We start from the raw sequence: 25,680 nt of genomic DNA on the forward strand, positions 1-25,680 counted from the left end.
TTATTACCAAATATTAGGGTTCCTAAGCTGAGAGTTCCTCAAATACACCTGTGACATCCAGGGCCCCAAATGAGTTCACATCTTTGCAGGGACATGGATGAGGCTGGAAACCATCATCCTCAGCAAACTAACACAGAAACAGAAAACCACACACCACATGTTCTCACTCCTAAGTGGCAGCCAAACAATAAGAACACATGAACACAGGGAGAGGAACATCACACACCAGGGCTTGTTGGTGGCCTGGGGGAAGGGGAGGGAGAGCATTAGGACAAACACCTAATGCATGTGTGGCTTAAAACCCAGATGACAGATTGATAGGTGCAGCAAACCATCATGGCACATCTATACCTATGTAACAAACCTGCATGTTCAGCACATATATCCTGTAACTTGAAGTAAAATTTTAAAAATTAAAATAAAAATAAATAAATAACACATCCAGGGCCCTCTATGTGGCCCCATGGGACTTCTTGAGAGACAAAGGGAACTGACACAAGCATGCACTGCCTGCCAGTTGCTATGCAGGGAGGAAAGATGTCCTCTGTCTCTTACCCAGGAGTGCTGTATCTTCTATCAGCAACCATGAATCAGGGGCAGGCTTAAGTGTTTTCTCAAAGCAGGGTAAAATAACACAGTTCTGGACATTTAGAGGAGGTCAGGGAACTATTTCACCAGTCCCACTTGAGCTAAGACATACAGGCTTTGTGTAAGTTAACTGTAAGGACATTCTAGAAGACAAGGAGAAAAGCACACAGCAGGGCATGAAGGCATCACCTCATGACACATTTTGGAAAATTCACATTGAACAGGAAGGCCAGATCATCGCCAAAGATTTTTGCAGACAGCTGTGAAACTAAACCAATGTATTCAATTTAGCCTTAGGGTTCATTTTGAGTTAAAATTTTTAACAGCATTAAGCATAGTCTAAATTAGCTAACGCAGTGCTTCCCAAACTGGTGTCAAAGAAAAACTTTATGTAGTTTTCCTTGTAATGTAGCATTTATCAGTGTGCCAAGAACAATAGACTTTCCTTGCACAATTAAGTTAGTTTGTGAAAGGCAAGCGAAGTTCGATACTTTTTTTACTGAAGCCTTCTGGATACTTTAATATGTCAATAAATATTTTGAATCACCAAATGGGAACTGCAGCATACAGTCTAGCTAGCCCCAACTAATCTGATCAGATATCCTTTGTTTGAGGAACCCTGATTACCATTTCCCAGAATCATTGCTCTGCTCCTCCTGATAGGAGTAATGTCTATCTAATCCATTTAAAAATCACTATGGCATTATTATAAGCAAACAAATAAAATTACAACTGAGCAAAATTAATCTTTTGCTGGATTTGCTTTGAAAATATAACTACATGATTAGGATTCTGTGATCCTAGCCTTCTTCACCTAGAGAAAGTGAAATTCTATGGAGGCTTGCATGCATTTAAATGTTCTCTGCTCCAATGACCTGCAAAATAATAAATTATTCCATTAATTATTGCACAGGAGCACATAACTCATACACCTAACCTCTAGTTGACTAAATTGTTGTAAGAACTATTTACATAATACTGAAATATATATATGTATATATGATATATATATAGTACTATATATAAACACCATGTAAAATACTATAAACATAAATAGTACTGTGTATTGTATATATAGTACTATAGTATATATGTATTTACTATATATAGTATATATATATACTATATATAGTACTTTATATATAATACAATAGAACACACAAGTTTGGAGGTTTACCCTGTATAATTCAAACATTATTTACTTTGCTGAAGAATGCACTCAGAGTCCTATTGCACTCTAGGTCATTGAAAATACAGTATTACACACATTTTAATATGGAAAGATATATGTGTAATAATATATGTACTACACCTGCATTGGTATATATATATATATATATATGCTGAAAATACCAAGACAAGTTTTCCTTAACTCTAAAACAGAAAGAATTAGGTAGCCAAGCAAGGCAAAGTTGATAGTCCTTTGATTGTTGGCCATTTTATAGCTGAAACAATGGCTTAATTATTGTTACAAGCACACACTTAAATAAAAAGCAAATATTGTTTCCCTAAAGTTGATGGGAGGATTGATTGAAAAGCTCCACTGGCCAAAAATATTTGGAAGATTTTTGTCATCACCTGCTTCAGCCTGTTGAATGACAGAGATTCAATGTGTTGGCTCTCCACTGTTTTGGAAAAACAGGACTCTAATCCATCGCTATGTCACCATTGAATCCCCACACCACCACCATGTTATCATATAGAAAACAGTCAATGTTGATTAAATCAATAAATGAATTTTTCACTGTATAACTGATTTGATAACTATATTGTACAATTTTGAGCATTTTTGCTGATTTCTATGAAATTCCTTGCCACCAATCTAGCTGATTCAGATGACTAAAAATTTCATTAGAGAAACAGAGAAAATACAAAACAAATGTTTAAATGATTTATCAGAAGCAATAACTAAATTACTAAAACCCTGAGGCATATATAGAGTTAAACACTACAGTACAGCAAACAGAGATAACGTTCTGTTTATATGGATTTTACATTTAAGTTGAAAAGCAAACAAATTTATCTTTATAGTTTCTCTTTGGTAAAATCATGGATAGGGTTTTACAATTTTCATTTATTTCAACTCTGAGTTTCTCATATGAAGTAGTGTTTATTTCATATAATCTCCTGGATTTTAACAAAGGAATGCTTTGCTATTTAAAATGTCATGCTGATGAATGAGAAATTTATGCTGAAATCAATACAAGATTTAAACTGCATAGGGCCAATGTTCTTTTCCTATCTCACAATGACTCGGTCTCCCCATATCCTTGGGCTTTGCCCCTCCACTGTTTGTTAGTCTTGGTGCCGCCAGGATAATCCCCAGCTGCAGATTTCTCTTCCCCGATTTGCACGCATGAGGACTCACTGCAACCCAGAGCCCTAAATTATTTGTGCATATTAGCCCCATATCGTGACCTTTCATAATGGAAAAAAAAAATGATTCCCAACCTCAGAGAATTTATTATCTCTATGGAGAGAAAGTCAAATGCAAAATTAACTGTTCTGCAAAACGGAATTCATTTCCTCATCCATTCATTAAGTTGTTATTGATTCATTCAGCAACGTCTATTTACCGCGCATGAAGCTACTGCTTCTGTGGAAGATATCATGGATATAAAGACAAATCAAATATCTCAATCCACTGCCATGTTCCTACTTCCCTACCTGCCTTTCCAGAACTTCGGCTTTGGCTCTCACCCATGCTCCATATTTCCTCAACAACCACAAAAGACCGTTGCCTACAGTTTTCCTCATAACCCTCCAGCCCTATAGACAGTTGTCCAATCTTCCTCAACCACAATTATATTGAAGCAATTCCCCTCTTCAAAAGTTTTTAACCCCACAACGCAGGAAGTAAATTATAAATTCTCTAGTTGGCAACAATTGAAGCCCCCTGATATGCTGGCCCCTATCTATTTCCAGTCTTAAGAAACTAACATGACAGGAGTGACTTGCCTTGCCTGAGTCCTTTCATACATATTTCAGATACCATGCCCTGAATTATTTTCACAGTAACACTGGAGACTCACAGAACACTGTCATCTGTATCCCAACACACTTCATTTTCCTCCTGGGCACACAAAAGACTCTCTTTCTAAGCCCCTGACATCTAGGTGGAACCATGACACTGGTTCTGGTCTGTGGAATATGGACAGATTTAATATATTTCTACACCTGCTCCCTAAAAGATCACCCACACTCTTTCCCTCTTTGTTCCCCTCTGATCGTGAATGTGGAGACCTGTGTAGAGACAAAGGCATCTCAAGATGAAGTGCTCAAAACTCATGCTGCAGCAGAGCTCCTGATTTTAGAAAATGTTCCATTTTTATTCTTTTAAGTCCCTGAGATTTCAGAGTTGGTTTGTTATTGCAGTGTAATCTAGCTTATTCTAACCATCCAGACAGAAATTAACTACATCCTTTTAGACATGAGAAAACTAAGGTTCCAAAAGGTAAATTATACCCAAATGCATATAGTTAATAAGTAGGAGGATTCTATATTAGTCCATTCTCACACTGCTATAAAAATACTGTAAGACTGGATAATTTATAAAGGAAAAAGGTTTAATTCACTCACAGTGCCACATGGCTTTGGGATGCCTCAGGAAACTTACAATTATGGCAGAAGGTGAAGGACCTTCTTCACATGGCAACAGGAGAGAGAAGAGTGAGAAGCAAAGAGGAAAGAGCCCCTTATAAAACCATCAGATTTCATGAGAACTCACTCACTGTCATAAGAACAGAGATTTGGGTGAGGACACAGCCAAACCGCATCAGACTATAAACTCAGATCATCACTTTCAGATCACTGAAACTTTCCACTTCATCCTTTTCCTTTTCTGCCATTCATGCAATGATCCCTTTCATGTGTCATTTAGCACAGCTACACAGAAATGCTTCCTTAAATGCACAGTGCACTTCCTCACCTCCAGCCTTTGTCCACAGTAGTACCTACAAAGAAGGCCCTTCCCTCATTATATGCTTTGAAACCTGTACTTCAGGGTCTGACTCAGTCTCTACATGAAGCCTTTCCCGCTGCCCCTGAACAGAGCAATCCTTTTCTCCTCTGTGATCACGTAGCATCTTGTCTCTCACTGTCTCATAGTTCCTATAATATCATAAGTCTCCATATACTGTCTCCCCATTAAACTAAATGTTTCTCAAGGACAAAGGCCATGTTTTATTCCTTTTTGCACAACCCACTTTGTCTAGCCCTGTACCTTGTGCATGAGGTGCTCAACAAATGTTTGAATTTAGTTAAATTCACATTTTAAAACCTTTAGAAATTTTAATGTATTTTCTACTTCTATTAATTATTTTAAATGATCCTGGCCCCAAGACAACATTCAAAGTGTCATGACTTCTCTTTTGAAAGTGCCATTTCAGTAGCAGCATTTCAAAGACAAAAGAATCGAGAAAGACAGACACTATATGCAGTATTGGGTTTCACACCACTTTGCCCATTAGTCACCCAATAATCATGTCAAATGAATAAATGTGGTGCTTTAACTGTTTAATCTATCATTAATATGTGCATGGACTTACAGTGAATGTCAATGAAAGTCACTTCTGATAATAATACGGAAGGATAACATATGCAAAGGATCTCTGGACATGACGTCCACTTTGGTCTTCTTTTTAAATATAATACTTTTGTTCTGATTTTTAAAGTTTATTTGGAACTCCCCTGATCTTCTCTAATGAGCCACTTGATTATATAAGGGTCTTGCCTTGCATGTTAGTAATGAAATTGCAGTGTCTCTGTTGGCCAGAGCTGGACTTTGGAAATATGACTATTGGAACAGATTATTAACAAGGACTTGCTCTTAATTTACTTTTGTTACCACATACCATTTTACTTCAGCAATTTTTACCTACTAAAAACAAAGTACACTAACTGGAACATGTCTTTAAAAATGAATTACTTCTAAATATACTTTAGATGCAATTAGAATTACGATGCTTATTATGAAGGGCTGTGTCTCCTTCCATTTGGCGCTAGTGACAAAGGTTAAAAATGCCCTTCTATAAAATACCACATCATCAAACAAAGCAACTTTGTAATTACTCACTACACAACTGGATAAATTCCAAGTTTTGTAATTATATTGACCTGCATATGATCTATTTATACCAAAAAAAAAAAAGTCCAAAGGATGAAAGAATAGACTTTTCTCTTCAGCGCAATTTAGTTTTGTTCTCAGTTCTGCAAATTCGTTCTGCTCCTCTTGTTTGAAAAATTAAAATAACAAATAACAAGAGTTTTCTGCTCCTTATATCTTTCTCCTTAAGTAACGATGCAAGCATGTGGCCATAGAACGTCAGGCTTTCTGCTTGCGCATTGCTAAATCCCAGCACTGGAAATGAGACATAAAGTGGTATCTAGCATGTTAAAAACTCAAGCCCTACAAGCAACAGGTGCAAGAGTAATGCCTAAGGAGAAGCTGAAGGACCTCACTATAATAATCCTATGGAGGTAAAACTCTATAAAAGGCAAATCCTTCTTTCCCAATAGGATCAAATTACATCCCATGGAGGTAAATTCCCGTCACTTCTCCAGTGCTGCTTTCCCAAAGATTTCATCTAAACTGCGCATCTTTTCAAAGTACCAAAGGGCCAAGCTCTCTCACCAAGGTCCAGAGAAATGTCCAGCTACCTCAGGGGTTCCTGCCACATCCCCTCTGCCACACTAAGAAGAAGACTATCACCTGTGGGTAACTCTACAGAAGGAATGCATTCCGCACCATCCAACATACTCTGAGATGAAAGAGAATAAAAAATCTTTTTAAAACCATGCTTCAGAATTTCCAGATCACTGGAATTTAAAATCATGGTGATGACCAAGTACTTTCATCAAATATCCATGAAATACCTGAGGCATTTTTCCGAGTACGAACCCTAATCCCTTGGCCAGAGTTCCCCTTTGAGTGGGTGCCCTTGTTGACTACTTAGTTATTAACTATGAAAGTACTGTTCTTGCTGTAGGCTCAGAACACTTCCTCACAGTACGTTGAGCAAATGCCCCCAAATTCTGGGAAGCTGCATGGACTTTCTATAAATGAAAAATCTGAAAAATGATGACATCTGTTGAAGTTACATTCAGAGCTATCAGTGCTTGATAACTTTTCCATAAGATCACTGTTAACTTCTGGAAAACTGGAAAACAGAACATGTTGACCAGTGAGTTACAGGGTGCAAGTCCAATACCCCTCAGGGACTCACCTCCCAGGCCCAGGGAGAAAGAGGACTGTATAATGACTAGAGGGCCAGGCCAATCAGCCTGTTTGTCTCTCAGTCTTCCCCCTTTCTGAGTTTTGGAACATAAGTATACAATTAAATTATCTGATTTCTACACATACTGAACACTACATGTAAGTTCCTTGGAGCAATTAAGCATATATCTTAATCGGCACTTACCACAGGCCAGACAGCCTACTACTGTCTTACAGAAATTATCATTTTTAATACACATCACAAGCCCACTAATTTTTTTTCACACGAGAAAACTGACTCTGGTAATTTAAGTGACTTCCTCAAGGCTACTCAAGAAGGAAGTGACCTAACTGGACACCTGTCTTCACAGCCCATGCTTTCTACCATGGCATATTACTTCTGCAAATTTTAAGTTCAAAATGTTGACTTTATGTGTTTCTTAGTCTCAAAATTCTGTTTCCTTTGTTGGTAAATCTGTAACATTCCCAAGGTCATAGCTAATAACTGACAAAGGTGGGTGCTGAATGCTGGATTTGGGGCTCCTTTCCCATATAACATCTTCAGAACAAACTGGACACATGGTCTTAATCTGCTGATCTTTTCCATCCTCTAGTCTCCTCCTCCTCAAAACTTGGGTATCATCCTGAAAGCACCTTGCCTCTCCCTGACACACATCTCATCTCTTAAAAGGACCTGTTAGTTCTTCCAAAATATCATTCAAATTCATCGCTTCTCTCCGGCTCCAGCAACAGTTCTAGGCTGCTTTGCCATCATCCATCTGTGAGTCTGAGGGATGCCCCCTAATCCATTCCTTTTCCCTACAATCCCCATGGTAGAGATGAAGCTTTTGGAAATACAAATCAATCTACAGTACCCTATTACTTAAAACCCATCAGCGACTTCCAATTTCATTTAGGACTACCCCTAGTCCTTTCTCCCTTGCTTTCCCTCATACTTCTTCAAAAATATCGAGTTCTTTTCCACTTCAAGGGTTTCATACATACTATTCCTTCTACCTGGAGCACTCTTCTTCCAAATAGTTCATCATTCAGCTTCAAAGCACTTCCTCATTGGAGATTCCTGTCCCTTTATTCCCATTTAAACTGTGAATTTAAACTTCCCCCTGCCCTCTACTATGAACGGAATTGTGTCCCCTGAATATTCATATGTTGAAGCTCTAGCCCCCAATGTGATGGTGTTTGGAGATGGGGGCTTTGGAAGATGATTAGGGTTAAACGAGGTCATGAGGGTGGGGCCCTTATGATGAAATCAGTGCCCTTATAAGAAGAGACCAGAACTCTCTAGCACTCTCTTGTTCTTGCTCTCTCTCTCTTCTCTCTCTCTCTCTCTCTCTCTCTCTCTCTCTCTCTCTCTCTCTCTCTCTCTCTTTCTCTTTATCCCAGTCATGATGTAAGGACACAGCAAGAAGGTGGCTGTCTACAAGCTGAAAAGAGAGGCCCCACCAGAACCCAACCATGTTGGCATCCTGATCTCAGACTTACAGCCTCCAGAATTGTGAGACAAAACATTTCTGTTGCTTAAACCACCCAATTGATGGCATTTTGTTATAGCAACCTGAGCAAACTAATACACTCCCTTTTGTAGTTTTCCTAGTTAAGATATGGGCTAAGCAGCAATGATAAATAGATCAAAAGATACAATGATTTAAATAAGATGAGAATTCATTCCTCTGCCTCATTATAATCCATAGTCCAAGACTATATGGGAAGTTCTACAGACTACAACTCATGGTTTCTATCTTGCAGAAAGCTGCAGTTTCAGCTATTATCTTCCAGCCAGCAGGAAGCAGGGATGGACTGAGAGAATATACAAGATTCCTTTTTGAAGCACACTCGAGAAGTGATAAAAATAGCAATAATAATAATTCTGTTTATTTACCATTGGCCAGAACTTAGTCACGTGGGCAACTTGGAAAAGATGCTAGATGCTTGGTCTTGTTCCCGGCTGAAACTCAGACATTCTCTGACTAAAGATGGACAGAATGGAATTGATGAAAAGTGAGCAGCCTCTATACTTTCTCTTCACAAGATGTATTTCAATTAATAGTTACATATTTATTTGGTTGATAATTTGTTCAATGACTTTCTTCTCTTTTGAACATATGCTGGATAAGGGAAAAACATTATACGTATTTGGATCAGCACAATTTACCCATGCTGGGCACAGTTTCTGGAATTCATTAGATGATTCATAAATATTTGATGATTAGATGAGTAGAAAATGTGTTCTTTAAGTATCATGTGATCTAATAAGTCCACCTTCTGCTAAATAAACTCTTCAGAGAATAAAGCATATACTCTTCGTGTAGATACAGGCATCTCCAGCCAACCCTGAGGACTCCAATGCTGCTTCCAATCCTTCAGCAACCATTTCTTCCTTAACACCTTCATCTGGGGCTTCTGAACATTCCACTGAAACGTTTTGCTTGGCCAGATATCGTTCTCAGCCTAGTATTACATCTATTACTACCAATCACTTTCTATTGTTCTCATAATTCTTTCCACCTTAGTTTTCCCCCTTTTAAGTAATGCTACCTTGAAACCCCTAACCAAATAGGCTAGTTACCTTCAAGTTATTTTTCTAACCCTCCTTCATTTCACAATTCATCTTTACTCACTGGTTCATCAATTCCTTCTTTCATTCAGCAGCTATTTATATCTGTTCTGTTTACTGTGCTAATCAGCAAGAATACAAAATATGTAACATAAGCTGTCTTAAGGAAGCTCAGAGTCTACTTGGGAGACTAACTGGAAAATAAACAATTCCAATGCAATGCAACAGGTGTGATAATAGAGATATGTTTAAAAAACTATGGAACACATTTATTGAGTACCCACTGCTATTGCCTCATTGGATCTACTGTTATCCTCAGATCATCCCAACTGTAAAGGTAAGGAAATTGAGAATCAGAGTTAAGGAATATGCCCAAGGTTAGACAGGCAGGAAGGGAGAAAGCCATTGCTAATTCAATACTATCTGATAACAAACTATCTGTTCTCTCTACAATGCACTAATGCAAATTCTATCCTTCTCTAATGCAAGTTCTCTTAGGATGGCACCTAGTTCTGCTTGTTCTCATCCACAAGCACCCAGCTCAAGCCAGACCTGTATGGCATCTTCAATAGATAAATGTAACAGCTTCCCATGTTCTTTGCTTCAATCCAGAATCATTGTCAGAACAGCAGACACTACCACAGGGAAGACAGTGCAGAGGAAAAAAAAAACACCTGTGTTTGCTAGTTATCAGTTTTGTATTGCTGCAAACTACTCCAAAACTGTAGAATAAAACAATTTATCATCTCTCATAGTTCTGAGTGTTGACTGGGCTCAGCTGGGTGGTTCTTGCTCAGGACCTCTTGTGCAATCGCAATTGTTTGCTGTCAGGGACTGGAGTCATCAGAAGATTTCTTCACTTACATTTCTGGTGCTGGGGCTGATGCTGGAACAACTGGGGATTGGCCAGACATCTCATATGGCTGGCTTGTGCTACCTCACAGGATAGCAGTTGCAGAGTAGTTAGACTTCTGACATAGCCACTGGCTATCCTCAGAACAAATGCAGTTTTCTTAGCTATAAAATATTGAAAGCAATATCTAACTCACTGGGTTTCTATGAGAATAAACTGGAATTGAGTGTATATGTACCAGCCAGGTTCTCAGTGTTTGTTCTCTTTCCCCATCATGTTCTACCCTCACTCCCCAGCAGGTGATAGGACAGGGTTTTTATAAATTTGTTAAACGAATGAACGAGTAAAACTACACAATGCATGGAGCTTCCAAAGTAATCATCCAAGACACTGTTTGTAACGTCACCGTCCTGCTTAAGAATGCACAGGACCTTTCAGTTGCTAAGCACAGAAATCTGGGCCCACCAACCTCTGCCACCTATTCCCCATGCCTCCTGTAAGCAGCTCTCAAAGGCTCTCCTGTGGGCTCCCAGCTCTCCCTCTGGCACAGACTGTGGTGCCACAACCTAGCGTGTGCTTACAACTGATCCTTGCTGGCACAGAAGCCAACTGAAAGTTCTCCCAATGGCCACAGCAGAAGCAATTCAGCAACAGGATAAAGTAGTATTGTATCATAACCCAACGTACACATTAGATGTCCTTGGGCCCATACTAATATAAATGATTGAGTCAATTAACAAATGAGGGAGAAGAAATAAATCTATGCAAAATTTCAAGTGATTTATATAAATATTTCACCCTCAAGGAGGTAGAGTGGCAATCTCCTACTCCCTAACTCTGAGCCACCCATAGTGACTTCCTTCCAAAGAGTACATTATGAAAAGGGATTTTTTTTTAAAAAAAGTTAACTTTTCAGTGGAGAAACTTGACAAACACTATCTCAACCAGGTAATCAAAGTCAGCATCACTTATAAATTATTGCCAGGCATGGCAGCCTGAACCTACTTAAGTAGCCTCTTAAGTAGCCCCTACTTAAGAGACTGAGACAGGATTGCTTGAGACCAGGAGTTTGAGGCTTCAAGGCACTATGATCATGTCTATGAATAGCCACTGTACTCCCGTCTGGGCAGCACAGCAAGGCCCCATCTCAAAAAAAAAAAAAAAAACCCAAAAAAAAACCTACTTATGTCATATTAATACAGTATGCTCCCTTGATATAATATGATGAGAGTTGTGCTTTACCTATGAGATCTTTGTCCCAAAAACCTATAAGCCCAATTTAATCAAAAGAAAGGGTCTCTAATGTGTGAAGATCACATGCCATTCACCAACATCCTCCACACCTACAATACCTTTCTCATGGTAGGTACTTAATAAACCTATGCTGAGTGCTTCCATTCTACAACTCACTAGGACCCTTCTAGGCCACAATCTCTGGAGACCCCCTACCCCACCATGTACCACTGCTTCCCAGTTCCATCAGAATCTTCTTTCTCAGATGAAGGTCTCTGTTGGCTCAGCTGAGGATCAGCCAGGACAGCCTCTAGCAGGAGTCAGCAGAATTTAAAAAGAATTGCCACTTTGAGCCTTAGTCACACAGAAGGCAACTTGGCTGGTGGTTGTCTCTCTCCTTTTATGTAAAATACATTTCCTTGTGCCACAGTGATAACCTCCTAACTCAAGATGAAGGGGACATGAAAGATGGTCTGCTTTTCCTAATAACTATAGTCTCCCCTTGCTGCACTTCTCACTAATGAAAGAGTCCGAGATTCCAACAAGGATGCTAGAGTGCCCCCTGCCTAGTCCTCAGGACCATAGGCTGCTGTCCCACTAGATAGACTGGCATGTTAAAGAACCTCACAGCTCTTAGAGTCTGCAAAATGCTGCCCCAAAGTAGATGGATGTACCATCAGGAACATAAGTCCACAAAATGAAAAATGAATCACTTAGGAATAAAATTAATAAAATCAGTGAAATTATAACATAAGTAGACCAGGTGTGGTCACCACACCTGTAATTCTAGCACTTCAGGAGACTGAGGCAGGAAGATAACTTAAGCCCAGGAATTCAAGTCCAACCCTAGGCAACATAGCAAGACCTTTTCTCTACAAAAAAAACTTTTAAAAGTAGCTGGGCATGGTGACATGTGCCTACAGACCCAGCTACTCAGAAGGATAAGCCAGAAGGATCACTTGAGCCCAAGAGGTTCAGGCTATAGTGAGCCCTGATTATGCCACTGCACTCTAACCTGGGCAACAGAGTGAGGCTCCGTTGGTAAACATACACACATATAAACACACACACACACACACACATACACACACACACACACACACAAAAGTAAGCTTACTTGAATAAATCAAATAGAATTTCAAACATGTTCATACAAATTAACGTTAAAAAGTAAGTTTAAAATTGGACCACTGACCCCTAAATACCAAATGAATGTCAAAGAAAACAGTCACAGATTGTTTTCCAATGTTCTTTGTGAAGCACTGTATATTTTATAACAAGAAAGTCATTTCTTTGTTTCTGTAAAATTTGTCTACTAATATGAATTACAACGCCCTTGAATTTTTTCTCTAGTTTTTATTTGTTTTTTTTCTCTTCTCCTAAATGGTAGTTCTTCTGACTTCTAATTCTTCAAAAACACACAAGGCCAATGATTAGGGTGGGCAGGAGGGTTGGCCCAAAACCACTAGAGACAAGTTGGGTCTTTCAGCGCTATACCACCCTCACTGAGGGGCACTGAAGTTTTCCTAGTAGGCCCCAACCTGTTCTCCATGTTCTTGATAATATCTGATGGGGTTCTATTTCCAAAGCAGAAACTTAAAGAATCTTAAAGATTAGTATTATTATATACTGTTATTTTCTTAATTAATCCCTATGCAATTTTATAAATGAGTATGCCAATGCCAAGAGTAATAAATATATTAATAAGAATCAAAATCAGAAAGACCACAGTTTTATTTCAATAGCTTCTGTATCTTATCATTAGATGGCAATAATGTGAAAAGTTTCCTTTTTTTTTTTTTGTTCTCCAAACTGATATTTGCATCAGAGTTAGCAGCTGATAAGAGATTATGAAAATTCTGGCTAAAATTAAAATGCCAAAACTGGATCTTCTGGATAATGAGAAACTGATTGCCTCTATTACTAAAGAGGAAATGAAAACAGCAATAGAGAAATTTGCAAGTAGCAAGCCTCCTGTGGCGATGAGTACCAATTGGAGTAGGATAAAGCTTTTGAGGGAGAATCAAAAGATATGTGAAGCAGGATTTAGGAGAACTGTCTACGTTTAAGACCCATGAAAGCCTCAATGTAAGGCCCTTTGTTTTTATAAAAAGTATCAACCTTGTTCCTGTTTGCTTAATTAATTGCACTGGAAATCAAAGCCATCCAGGTAAAAACTGGATAGAATAAATTCAGCTTGAGATCAGTGGTGGTTTCTTGCACCACTGCACTTACAATATGTGCAAGATTTCTAATTTACAAGTGCCAGCAAATAGATTTAAACCTCCCTCCTACAGCAATTTATGAATTTGCACAGAAAACCTTTATCCTGTAGAAGAGGAATATTTACAAAGGCTCTTAAACAAACTTCATTTTCAAGAACTTTGGTAAATGAAACATAAGGCACAACCCTCTCTTTTACTGCACCAGTTACCGGTAAAGTGCTTCTTTTTTCCTGGGAAGAAATATATAAAATATAGATGTCATTTGGTTTCATTTCATCTGTTGACAAAAGAAGTTTATGTTCAATTCAATAGCAAAATGAGTCAAGGTAAAAGTTGAAAGCCAACCATCCTTGGTAACCATGTACTTCATTTTACAGCAATGTGTTCATCTTTTTTTCAAGTTACTTTTAAAACATCTCCACATCAAAATGCACCAGAATCCCCAAGTAAACACTTAACCTCAGAAAAAGACATATATACATATTAACTTTAATAGCACTTAGCAAGTGATAAATAATAAAACCCAAATCTCTTTAGCCAAGGTAACTTCTTGATAGACACTGTTCAAACATTCCTAGTATCTTTGCAGTTGATCATTAATTATTCTCTTTAGTTTTTCTCAAACTACTGCCCCACACTGCCTGTGCATGAAAAGAAAGCAAGTATGTGGTACATTTCAACTGCTCCTGAAATCATCCTATGAGACAACACAAATACACATCACTCAAGCACACACCTGAGGAATTTTTCATGTTGATGTCCTGGTTTCTCCCCATTTTGAGCACTTTCGTTTCTGATTGACCTGAAATATACTTGATATAGACAATGATTCTGAGTGCTAGTTCTACTTAAAGCAAGATTTTCCAGACGAGTAACTAATTTACCCAAAATATTTAATTCCTTTTCTTTTCTTACAGTGATTAAGAAATTTCACTTCCCAGAAAAATAAAAGGTAGCTGTATTAAAGACTCAGGAATTAGTCACATGAGGTACACCTAAGGGTACTGAGTGTAAGAATTTTTTTTTTTTTTTGAAAAGGATTCTTGCTCTGTGACCTAGGCTGCAGTGCAGTGATGTGATCTCGGCTCACTGCAACCTCCACCTCCCTAGTACGAGTGGTTCTTCTGCCTCCTGAGTAGCTGGGATTACAGGTGCACACGATGATGCCAGGCTAATATTTTTGTATTTTTACTAGAGACAGTGTTTCACCATGTTGGCAAAACTGGATTCAAACTCCTGACCTCAAGTGATCCACCCGCCTTGGCCTCCCAAAGTGCTGGGATTACAGACATGAGCCACTGTGCCCAGCCAAGAATCTTTTAAAACACTAAAAACTTTGTTGTAATACACACTTGGCTTATGAACTGACTTTTTCTGACATTTTCTTATGCTCAGTTTGCATGTGAAAATAATATATCTATTTTTCAAATATCAAAACCAGGCTGACTAAAGAACTATTGGAGATTTTTATAATTACAGCAATATACTGTTATTTGAGTTTGCCAAAACTATTTCAGATTACTAGAGAAATCATAACAAGAAATAAATTGCTGAGGAAAGTCTTAACTATTGAGGATTTTCAGATCCTATAGAAATACTAATAATTGTGTATTCATGAGGCCATGAGAGGCATATTTAATATGAAATTAATATTCTGTCAATGTAATGTTTTGGTGGAGTGTTTTTCACTTTTGTTTTAGCATTTTGGTCAGAGTCTCGTAAATAACTATGGCTTTAAAAGTCAAAACCATCAATGCTGCTTCTTGGTTAAAAAAAATAGTAAAAAATAAAAGTTAAACTCAATTAGAGCTTTCTAGTGATATATTTTGAAGCTCACGTTCCAGACAATTTATTATAGTTATGAGAGCTATTTCAAAAGATTGGCTGATCCAGTTAAGAAGAAGCATGTCAAGCATATAATGTTAATAAGCATGGCTCGAAAGGTGGTCAGCTCTTAAAAATTCTACAGGGTTTCATTAAGGAAGGGGGTGGGACCTTAGCCCCACACTCACCACCAAGAATTATCAGGTTTCAGGCTATTGAGCCAGACCCCAAATCCCAGATGCAGTGCAAGAGGACTCAAATCAGGCTGAAAGCTGACATAAGAGGGCCATGATCACATAAGAAGCGCCGGAGTGGTGTGGACCAAGTACATGTCTCAATCTGCCAGAGGAGGCAGTGGTCAAAAGAGATGGCAATGGAGCTAGATCTTGAAAAGTCACGGGAGAGTATGTTATGAATAAAGAGGGAAAAGCCCTCCCATAAGAGTGGAGAGAGGAGAAGTATAAAGGAACCAAGGTATGGGAAACCTCATCGAGAATTCCACTGTGTCTGGGTTGCAAGACGGGAAGGTGGTGGACGGATATAAACCTGTGGGGGGTTTCTTTGGGGAATGCTAAACCATTCTGGAGAATGCATCCTCCAGGAGAGACTTAGAGACACCAGCCAGGCCACATGAGAGTTTAGGTTCCAGAAGGTGACTTGGATGTATGGTTTAATGGCAGCAGAGACTATGGTCAAGGACATGGTCTCCACAGCAGATGTCTGTGCTCACATCCTGCCCCTGCTCCTGGCTACCTTTGTGACCTTGGGCGTGTGACTTACTCATCCATGAACTAGGAAGAGTCAGAGTCTATCTTAGAGTCATTGTGAGGATTAAAGGAGTTAATTATTTCTAAGACATTTTCATGCATCTGACAAAGAGTCAGCATTATTTAAGCACCTGGTAAATAAAATAGTGGATGAAGCAATTAAAGCATCATCTCTTTACCAAGAAAGTCTGCTCTGGATTCCAAGCTTGAAGGAAGTCTTAAAAAAAAAAAAAGAAAAAGAAAAAAAGATACACCAAAGATTACTGAGGTCCCTGACTATAGAATCATAATCCAGTAACTCCCTTAAAGGAAGAATTCCAGTCTTGACCCCAGTATTACTGCACTGAGCATTATGTAAGAAGTTAGAGGTTCATGCTAAAGGTGGGAAGTAATGAGCTCTTTTACAGAAACAGAATACAAGTCTGCTCGTTTGCTTTAATAAACAGTTGAGAATAGAGCCAGCAGATGGCTGAGTCCCAAGCAAGGCCAAGAGAAGAGATTTCCCCCGCTCTGGGCTCTCTGATTATCCTTTGCTGCTCTGAAAAGCAATCATTCCTTTTTATAGGTTCTTCAGAAAGAAATACAATGTTATTAAGAACACTGTTTAATTCACATAGTCGAGATATTTTGGGGTAACTGTGTCATAATTACTGAGTTATACATCAAGATAGTATATAAAATAAGTTGCTATGTATGTATAAACAAATAAAAAATGAACTCTAATATTTCTTATCATTGTAGCTACAATCATCAGGCTGGATCATTTAAAAGTTTATGAGAATGTGCTGGGTCACGTTTTGTCTCCAGTTGAATCCTTTTTGGTCTAAGGGTCATCAAACCTCACTCACACAAATAGAAAGACAGAATCAAGCTGAACAGTTTGCTTGCTAAACTCTTGGATTTATGTTGCAAACTACTACTGACTTCTATTCAAAATAATAAAAATGAGAGTTTTACCAATTGCATCATAGTAAAATAAATACATAGATACGTGTGTGCCACCACAAAATGCTGACTTTTAAATTTAGTCCTACTAACCAATAATATCTCAGAATCGCAGTTAATAATTTTAGAATAAAGATCTCTTTCTAATTGTTACAACTTACACACTAAGGCTAGTGTCTAACTTGCCTTTCTTTAAAATGCAAGTTAATTATAATGTCTCAGCATCAGTTTCCCCTGGCACACCATTACCCCTCCCTAAATATAATTTTACCGATAAAAATAATGGGCCAGAAACCCTCCATAAAATATAATTTGTATGTAACTTGTGCTGGATGGAAATCACCATACAGTCTACTACTTTGTATGTGATTCCTGAAAAAAATAAATACATCTTAAAATGTTTCATCTAATGAAATAATCAATTTTCTTTTGAAGAAAAGAAAATGAAGTCAGGAAAATGAAAAGGAGCACACTTTCTAAAGAGACTCGCAAGAGTCTTCTGATGTCACAAATTATATTGCCTTTCAACACAACTGTGCTCCCTAGTGGGAAGTTCTAAAAGGTTTAGTGTAAATTTTTTAGAAGTTTGTTTCATGTAAGCATCACCACATATGCCAAATGATCCATTAAGGGTGTTCCATTATAGCTTAAAGAGTTTTGAGTTAAACGCACAGGGCACTGTGGCCTAAGACGCTAAGAAAATACACAGCTCGATTTCCATTTGATGTAACGCAGCAGGAAGATATTATCCACAGAACATTTGCTGCATTAAGGCAAGCACTTCCACGACGGCTTCAGAACTCTTTGGACTACTTGAATGCTCCTAACATCCCTTGACCAAAGTCTATCTGTCTTAGCATATTAGAAAATTAGTCAATTCCCAACATTCAAACATGGGATCTGCAAGTGTGAAGCATGCATTGCTAGGGATATAAATCATATCTTCGTGGCCAAGCACAGTGGCTCACGCCTGTAATCCCAGCACGTCAGGAGGCCAAGGCAGGTGGATTACTTGAGGTCAGGAGTTCAAAACCAACCTGGCCAACATGGTGAAACCCCATCTCTACTAAAAATACAAAACTTAGCCAGGTGTGGTGGTGGGCATCTGTAATCCCACCTACTCAAGAGGCTGAGGCAGGAGAATAGCTTGAACCTGGGAGGTGGAGGTTGCAGTGAGCCGAGACCATGCCATTGTGCTACAGCCTGGGTGACAGAGCAAGACTGTCTCAAAAAAGAAAAAGGAAGAATAAAATAAATCATGTCCTGTGTTTTCATGGGGACTTTCTACCACCACGCCAACCCACTTTTCCTGGCCCACACTCCCTAGAGCCTTTGTCTTGAGTCTTCTTAAGCTAGCAGTTTTCGTTTAAAGTCTGGACCATTCCAACTTTTATCCTGATGGCCCCACTCTTGTGTGGGCCATCATGTATGTGCTAATTATCCTGCTCTTGTCTCCAGACAAGTGTCCTGGAAATACCTTTGAGGCCAGAATTACATAAGTCATGTCTGCACGCTTGGAAAGAAAACTGGTAGCTGCAAGTTACTGAGAATGTCCTGGACTCAAGACATCGAATGTGCCCTGAGAATGTTCTGCTACATGAGCCCTTGACGTCTCTCCAGTCAGTGATGCAAAAATATCCCCAGTGGATTTTAAACAAGTGCCACATTGAGAGAGGAGGATACCTGATACTCAAGAGGGCAAAGTAAAAGAAGCATTTATCTCTTGGAGGAAGTTTAGACAGCTTACTTCTGGAAAGCACAGTCCTGCCACAGTCTTTTGTATTAACATTTTGTTTTCTTTCTACTCATTTACTCTCACCCGAGAGATCACCAAACTCAGTTAGACATTATGGAAAGAAAGGCAATCAACTGGTTTCAGAAGGGTCAAGAGTGGAAAAGGTAGGATTTGAGCAGTTGTGTTTAAAAATTCACCTCAGTGGAGAAGAGTGAAGGCGTGTTCTAGACAGCTGATAGTAGCGTGGACGAATCCTGAGGACAGGAATTGCACGTGTATTCAAAAAACAGCCAGTATCCTTGCTTCACTGAGGGCTTGCTTTGGGAAGAATGAGGTAGGTTGGGGCCAGATCATCAAGGTCCTTGAATGCTAGCCTAAGGGGGTCTGCAATTTATTAACAATAAGAATCTTTAAAGGCTTTTGATACAAGGAAAATCACAATTCAGGAGGCTTTATTTGAAAGTGCAGAAGAGATTCCCATAGGCAGGATGAGTTGCAGAAACTGGAAAAGGAGAAGTCCATATTCCTGGATCAAATCCCTCAGTTTTGCACCATACGGGACTTGGTCTCAGTGGGGATATCCAACCAAGGGAAAAAGTAAGAAAACTACCCTCCTCCCATCTCCTCCTCTCACCACCTCCCAGGGCTAATCCAACCACATCCATGAGAGCAAGCACTCCGCGGAGAAGCCCAGGTCTGCAAGGAATACGGGCTTCATGCCCCTCTTGTTCACTTACTGAAGAGGCATAAGAAGCATAGATAGGTAAAGCAACACCTTTTCTTTTAAGGTAACTGGGTTCTCCTTGACTGATGAGAGCCCTTTAAGACCAACAAGTCTCTACCTGGAATAGGGCCAATTAAATATATCTGAATTACCCTAGATAAAATGTCTCAGTCTGCAGAGATCCTTATCAAAGCCAGTCGTGTATACTTCATAGTATGTCCAGCCTTATTGAAATTTTCTCCCACCTGCTGTCAACTTTTAAGTCCAGAATTCTGCCTAACACCAGATCGGGCTTGCCAGTTCCCTTCCAAGCACAGCTCACCCAGCCCTTTAGCCAACTGGACCTGTCTACCTGTGCTGACCTCAGCTTGCTTGATCTTCGCTTGTCTCTAGCAATGCTGTGTCCAGTGGCCGCTGTGGCCTGACTCACTTTCTCATAGGGATGTTGCCCCCTAAGGAAGTTGGAGGAGGGTTACAGCTGGTTATCAGGTGGTGAGGGTCTGAAACACATGAAAACAAAGGAAGAAAGAAGGAGGCTCTAAATAAAACAGGTCTGATTTCTGCTGCTGTGTCATGGCAAAAGGGCTGCATGGCCAAGCCACTCCAGAAAACCACACAATCCACATGTTCCCATGGTGTCCTGAGATGCTCAGAAATGAGTTAGTGGCATTGAATCTTAAAATGCCTTTATGGCACTGGTCCTAAGGCCTAGACACTCATAGCAATTATTTATACAGGGAAAGAGATGGAATAAAAAAGAGACTTCTTTGCTTCTCTTCTTTCAGAGTGATTTAAATTGGGTCATTGAAGAAAAACTCAGAATACTGGCTATCAACAATTCTTCATGACCAACTCCAGGCTCCATCTTGTTTCTTTCCTGAGATATATATTTGAAATTTTTTTTTATCATCATCTACTTCATAAAATATTTACATGCTGGTGGCTCATGCCTGTAATCCCTGCACTTTGGGAGGCCAAGGTGGGAGGATCACAAAGTCAGGAGTTAGAGACCATCCTGCCCAACATGGTGAAACCCTGTCTCTACTAAAATACAAAAAAAATTAGCCGGGCGTGGTGGTGCACACCTGTAGTCCCAGCTACTTTGGAGGCTGAGGCAGAAGAATCACTTGACCCTGGGAGGCAGAGATTGCAGTGAGCCACAATCATGCCACTGCACTCCAGCCTGGCGACAGAGTGAGAAAAAAAAAAAAAAACTTTTTTATTAAAAAATATCAAGAATAAAAAAAAATTACATTCTAAATGAAGATGAAAGAGGGCAAAAAAAAAAAAAAAAAAAAAAAAAACAGAAAAATGGGAATGCTAGTGTAATGCAATAAAAGATAACACAGGTACCGAGATCATTTGTGCTTTCAGCCCCTATTTAAAACACCACCATGTAAAAATAAGATCTCTACGAGCAGACCCAACCAAAAGTCCTGAAAATAGAGATGTGTTTGATCGTCAAATACAAGGATATATTATGGAAGGTCTGAGTTCTTTATTTTTTAATTTATTTATTATACTTTAAGTTATGGGGTACACATGCAGGTCTGAGTTCTTTTAGCAAAGAATTAAGCATGTTTCACATTTCTGAGACTTAATAAAGTTTAAGGAGACTAAAATTTTTTAAAAATTTTCAACACTAGTAACAATTCAATTTCTTGTGATAAGTGCAATAGACACAAAATGCTATGAGAACACAAAGGAATGATACCTCATTTAGAAACAGAGACAGAGAAGAAAGATTTCCTAGGGCAGTGACTTCAAGTTGGGATGTTGAGAAGGCGGAGGCATGAAACCTGCAGGAATCCTGGGAATGCAGGAAGAAACTGAACAGGTACAAAGCGCCTCAGTGTGATGGGCGGGACACACAGGGAGCTGCACGCAGTTCCATTGAGGGTTTCAGGGTTCAAGGAAGGGATGGTAAGAGGGGAATAAAGAACACAAAGGCGAGGGCCAGACAGCAAAAGATCTTGTGTGCCATGTTAAGGATTTCGGTGGAAGCCACGCAGGAGATTTTCGAGGGAACTGATACTATCAGATTTGTGGGTGAGAACCCTGGTGTCCCATCTGAGGACAAGCTGGAATCAAGCTAGAATGGTGGCCATGAAGCCAGGCAGGTGGCCAGGGGAATATTCCAGAAGGGAAATGGTAGAGTGCCACGCAGGATGCTGAGGATGGAAATACCAAGGAGAGAGTAGAACAGATGAGGAATAGAAGACTCAGCCGAGCTGTGTACCTGTTAGGGGAACAGGTAAGCAGAAGTATTCATGGCTTCTAGATGGAGCAATAGAGAGAGGAGGTGAAGCGATTCTCCAAGATAAAGAGCCTGGAGGGAGGGAAAAGGGCATCTGAATTCGGGGTTCGTCTCTGAGTTATCCACATAGAAACTTCTTGGTCTTCCCTAAGTTTCAATCTCAAAGGCTTACAGACAAATGTCTTTATATCCCTTGTGTCAAACTAGGAAGGTATCCACAAAAATGATTTATTTCAGACTTTCAAGATCTACTACTATTTTCCATAGATTCCAGCTTTCTGGTTATTGAGTTCTGTTAGCATATTAGCATATTACCCATGTGAAAAGTATTTTCTGTTTTCCTGGAAAGGGTCTCTTACCACAGACTTGTGGAATTCACTGAGAATCTTGCTGTTTAGAATTTTCTTAATGACCACCCACAAAAAAATTTTTATTTGTACTACTGGATTTTTATTTTTTAAACAATTTCTTATGCAAACACTTACATTTCAATAGTCCATAGTACAAAATATTGTCCAGAACTTTTTGAAAAGTCTAAACATTATCCCCTAGCACCTACACTTCTTCACAATCCTCTAGTAAATTACTCAGATATGATATTTCTTGATGAAATCCAGGAAGCATTCCTTCCACAGAGCTCACACCATACAACAAAGTTGACTTTCAATTTATGGTATGGATGCTGAATCCATAGCAGCTCTTTCATAGGAAGAAAGACCACATTTTTAAAAAGCTAGATAGGAGTCTGTGTGGAACCTAGGCACTGTCATTCAAAAACCTTACAAATTATTACCCATATCAACACTTTTATAAAAGCCCTTCAGAAGATTCCTGAGTCTTCAGTTTAAGTTCACAGTTGATCAGGATAAGCCAAAAGCACCATTCACCAGGCGCCACTGACCCGAGCCTGCCCCATGCTCCTGGTCCCACACTGCCTGTCCCCTCTCTCCAGCTCACTGCAGTACCTTCTCTGTCTTTCACAATCGCTCACCCACCATCCACTCCCAGCACAGCAGCCAGAGGAAGCCATTGAAATTGGTGAGCCAAGTTATATTCCTCCTCTGCTCAGAGCCCTCCAGTGGCTTCCTTCTTCCCTCAGAGAAAGAAGCCAAAGTCCTTAAAATGGCCTACAAGGCTGTATTGGTCTGTTTTCATGCTGCTGCTAAACGTATGCCCGAGATTGGGTAATCTGTCAACAAAATGAGGTTTAATAGACTCACAGTTCCACGTGGCTAGGAAGGCCTCACAATCATGGCAGAAGGTGAAAGGCACCTCTTACATGGTGGCAGACAAGAGAGAAAATGAGAATCAAGCAAAAGGTGTTTCACCTTATAAAACCATCAGATCTCATGAGACTTATTTACTACCATGAGAACAGTATGAACGAAACTGTCCCTGTGATTCAATTATCTCCCACCTGGTCCCTCCCACAACACATGGGAATTATGGGAGCTATATTCAAAATGAGGTTTGGGTGGAGACACAGCCAAAACACCAAAGGCCCTCACTACCTCCCTCTAATCCCTGCTTCTTGCCCCCTCCCTCCCACCCTTCCCCACCCTGCTTCAGCCCCAGCAGCTGCTACAGGGCCTGTGCCTTGACTATTCCTCTGTCAGGAATCCCCTCCCAGCTGTCTTCGTGGCCAACTCACCCCACATCTTCCCTCGAGAGTCACTTTCTCAGAGGGGCCACCTCTGCCCACTCTATTCACCACACTATCACCCAGAGACCCCAAAGCCTCTGACCCAGCTCAATTTTTTTCCAATAACGCATAAATTTGAACATATATCACTTCTTGTATTTACTGCTAATTTTTTTTTTTTTTGAGATGGAGTTTCGCTCTTGTTACCCAGGCTGGAGTGCAATGGCGCGATCTTGGCTCACCGCAACCTCCGCCTCCTGGGTTCAGGCAATTCTCCTGCCTCAGCCTCCTGAGTAGCTGGGATTACAGGCACACGCCACCATGTCCAGCTAATTTTTTGTATTTTTTTAGTAGAGACGGGGTTTCACCAAGTTGACCAGGATGGTCTCGATCTCTTGACCTTGTGATCCACCCGCCTCAGCCTCCCAAAGTGCTGGGATTACAGGCTTGAGCCACCGCGCCCGGCTTACTGCTAATTTTTGATCTCCTTATACTAGAATGTAAACTCAATGAGAAGACAGATGTTTCTTCTCAGTTTTGTTCTTGAATTTTAGTGCCTAGAATTGTGTCTAGAACCTAACAGGCACTCAATAAACATTTGTGGAATGAATGTGAGTGAATAGAGAGTGAGAATTCTTTATTGCTAACAAGAATTTTCTGTGCTCCACGAATGTTCATTGCAGCACTGTTTACAATAGCAAAGACCTGGAACCAACCCAAATGCCCATCGATGATAGACTGGACAGGGAAAATGTGGCACATACACACCATGGAATATTATACAGCCATCAAAAACGATGAGTTCGTGTTCTTTGTAAGGACATGGATGAACCTGGAAACCATCATTCTCAACAAACTGACACAAGAGCAGAAAATCAAACACTGCATGTTCTCACTCATAGGCAGGTGTTGAACAATGAGAACAGATGGACACAGGGAGGGGAGCATCACACACTGGGGTCTGTTGGGGGGAAATAGGGGAGGGACAGTGGGTGGTGGGGAGTTGGAGAGAGACAACATGGGAAGAAATGCCAGTTACAGGTGAAGGGGAGGAAGGCAGCAAATCCCACTGCCATGTGTGTACCTATGCAACGATCTTGCATGTTCTTCAAATGTACCCCAAAACCTAAAATGCAATAAAAAAAAAAAAGAATTTTCTGTGCTCAGGTCTTACCCAGAAAGAAGAATGTCCAGCCAGAGGTAGAGCAGTGAGGTAGATGAGTGGGAAGTGTTTTTCAAAACGGTTAATAGAGCATATTGGGATTCCCATTCAATACCAACAAAATCGGATCTCTAGCATGCCAAATCTTTACTTGATTCTTTCTTTCCCTCATTCTTGCATTCTTATGCATGCATTTTAAAAAATCTTTGAGAGAAAGGATTTTTTTTTGTTCAGTTTAGTTTAGGTTCAGAAGGTACATGCACAGATTTGTTAAATGGGTGAATTATGTGTTGCAGGTATTTGGTGTACAAATGATTTAATCACTCAGTGAACATATTACCCAACAGGTAGTTTTTCAGTCCCCACCTTCCTCCCTCCCTCCACCCCCAAGTAAGTCCTGGTGTCTATTGTTCTCTTCATTATGTCCGTGTGTACTCAATGTTGAGCAGCCAATTATAAGTGAGAACATTTTGGATTCAGTTTCCTTTTTCTCTTTGCGTGGTGTGGGGAAGGAAGGGAAGTGCAAGCCTGTATTTGGTTTTGTGTTCCTGCATTAATTCACTTAGGATAATGGTCTCCAGCTGCATACGTGTTGCTGCAAAGGACATGATTTCATTCTTTTTTGTGGCTAGATAGTATTCCATGGTGTATACTTACACATTTTCTTTATTCAGCTCACTGTTGATAGACATCCAGATTGATTCTATGTCTTTGCCACTGTGTGAAGTGTTGTGATGAACATACATGTGCATGTATCCTCATTGTAGAATGATGAATGATTTATATTCCTTTGAGTATATACCCAGTGATGGGATTGCTGGGTCAAACCGTAGTTCTAAGTTCTCGAAACTGCTTTTCGCAGTGGCTCAACTAATTTGCATTCCCACCAGCAGTGTGTAAGTGACCCCTTTTTTCTGTAACCTCACCAACATCTGT

The 25,680-nt window shown here is 39.7% G+C and overlaps 1 protein-coding gene across 3 annotated transcripts in view; it reads right to left on the bottom strand.

The window, feature by feature from the left end:
• Nucleotides 1-25,680, bottom strand: part of LOC101038956 (putative methyltransferase-like protein 21E) — a 230,132-nt gene that overhangs the window by 158,214 nt on the left and 46,238 nt on the right. The gene's annotated exons all lie outside the window — the stretch shown is intronic.

Source organism: Saimiri boliviensis, chromosome 16 (genome assembly GCF_048565385.1).
Source record: "Saimiri boliviensis isolate mSaiBol1 chromosome 16, mSaiBol1.pri, whole genome shotgun sequence".
Classification (NCBI taxonomy): Eukaryota; Metazoa; Chordata; class Mammalia; order Primates; family Cebidae; genus Saimiri; species Saimiri boliviensis.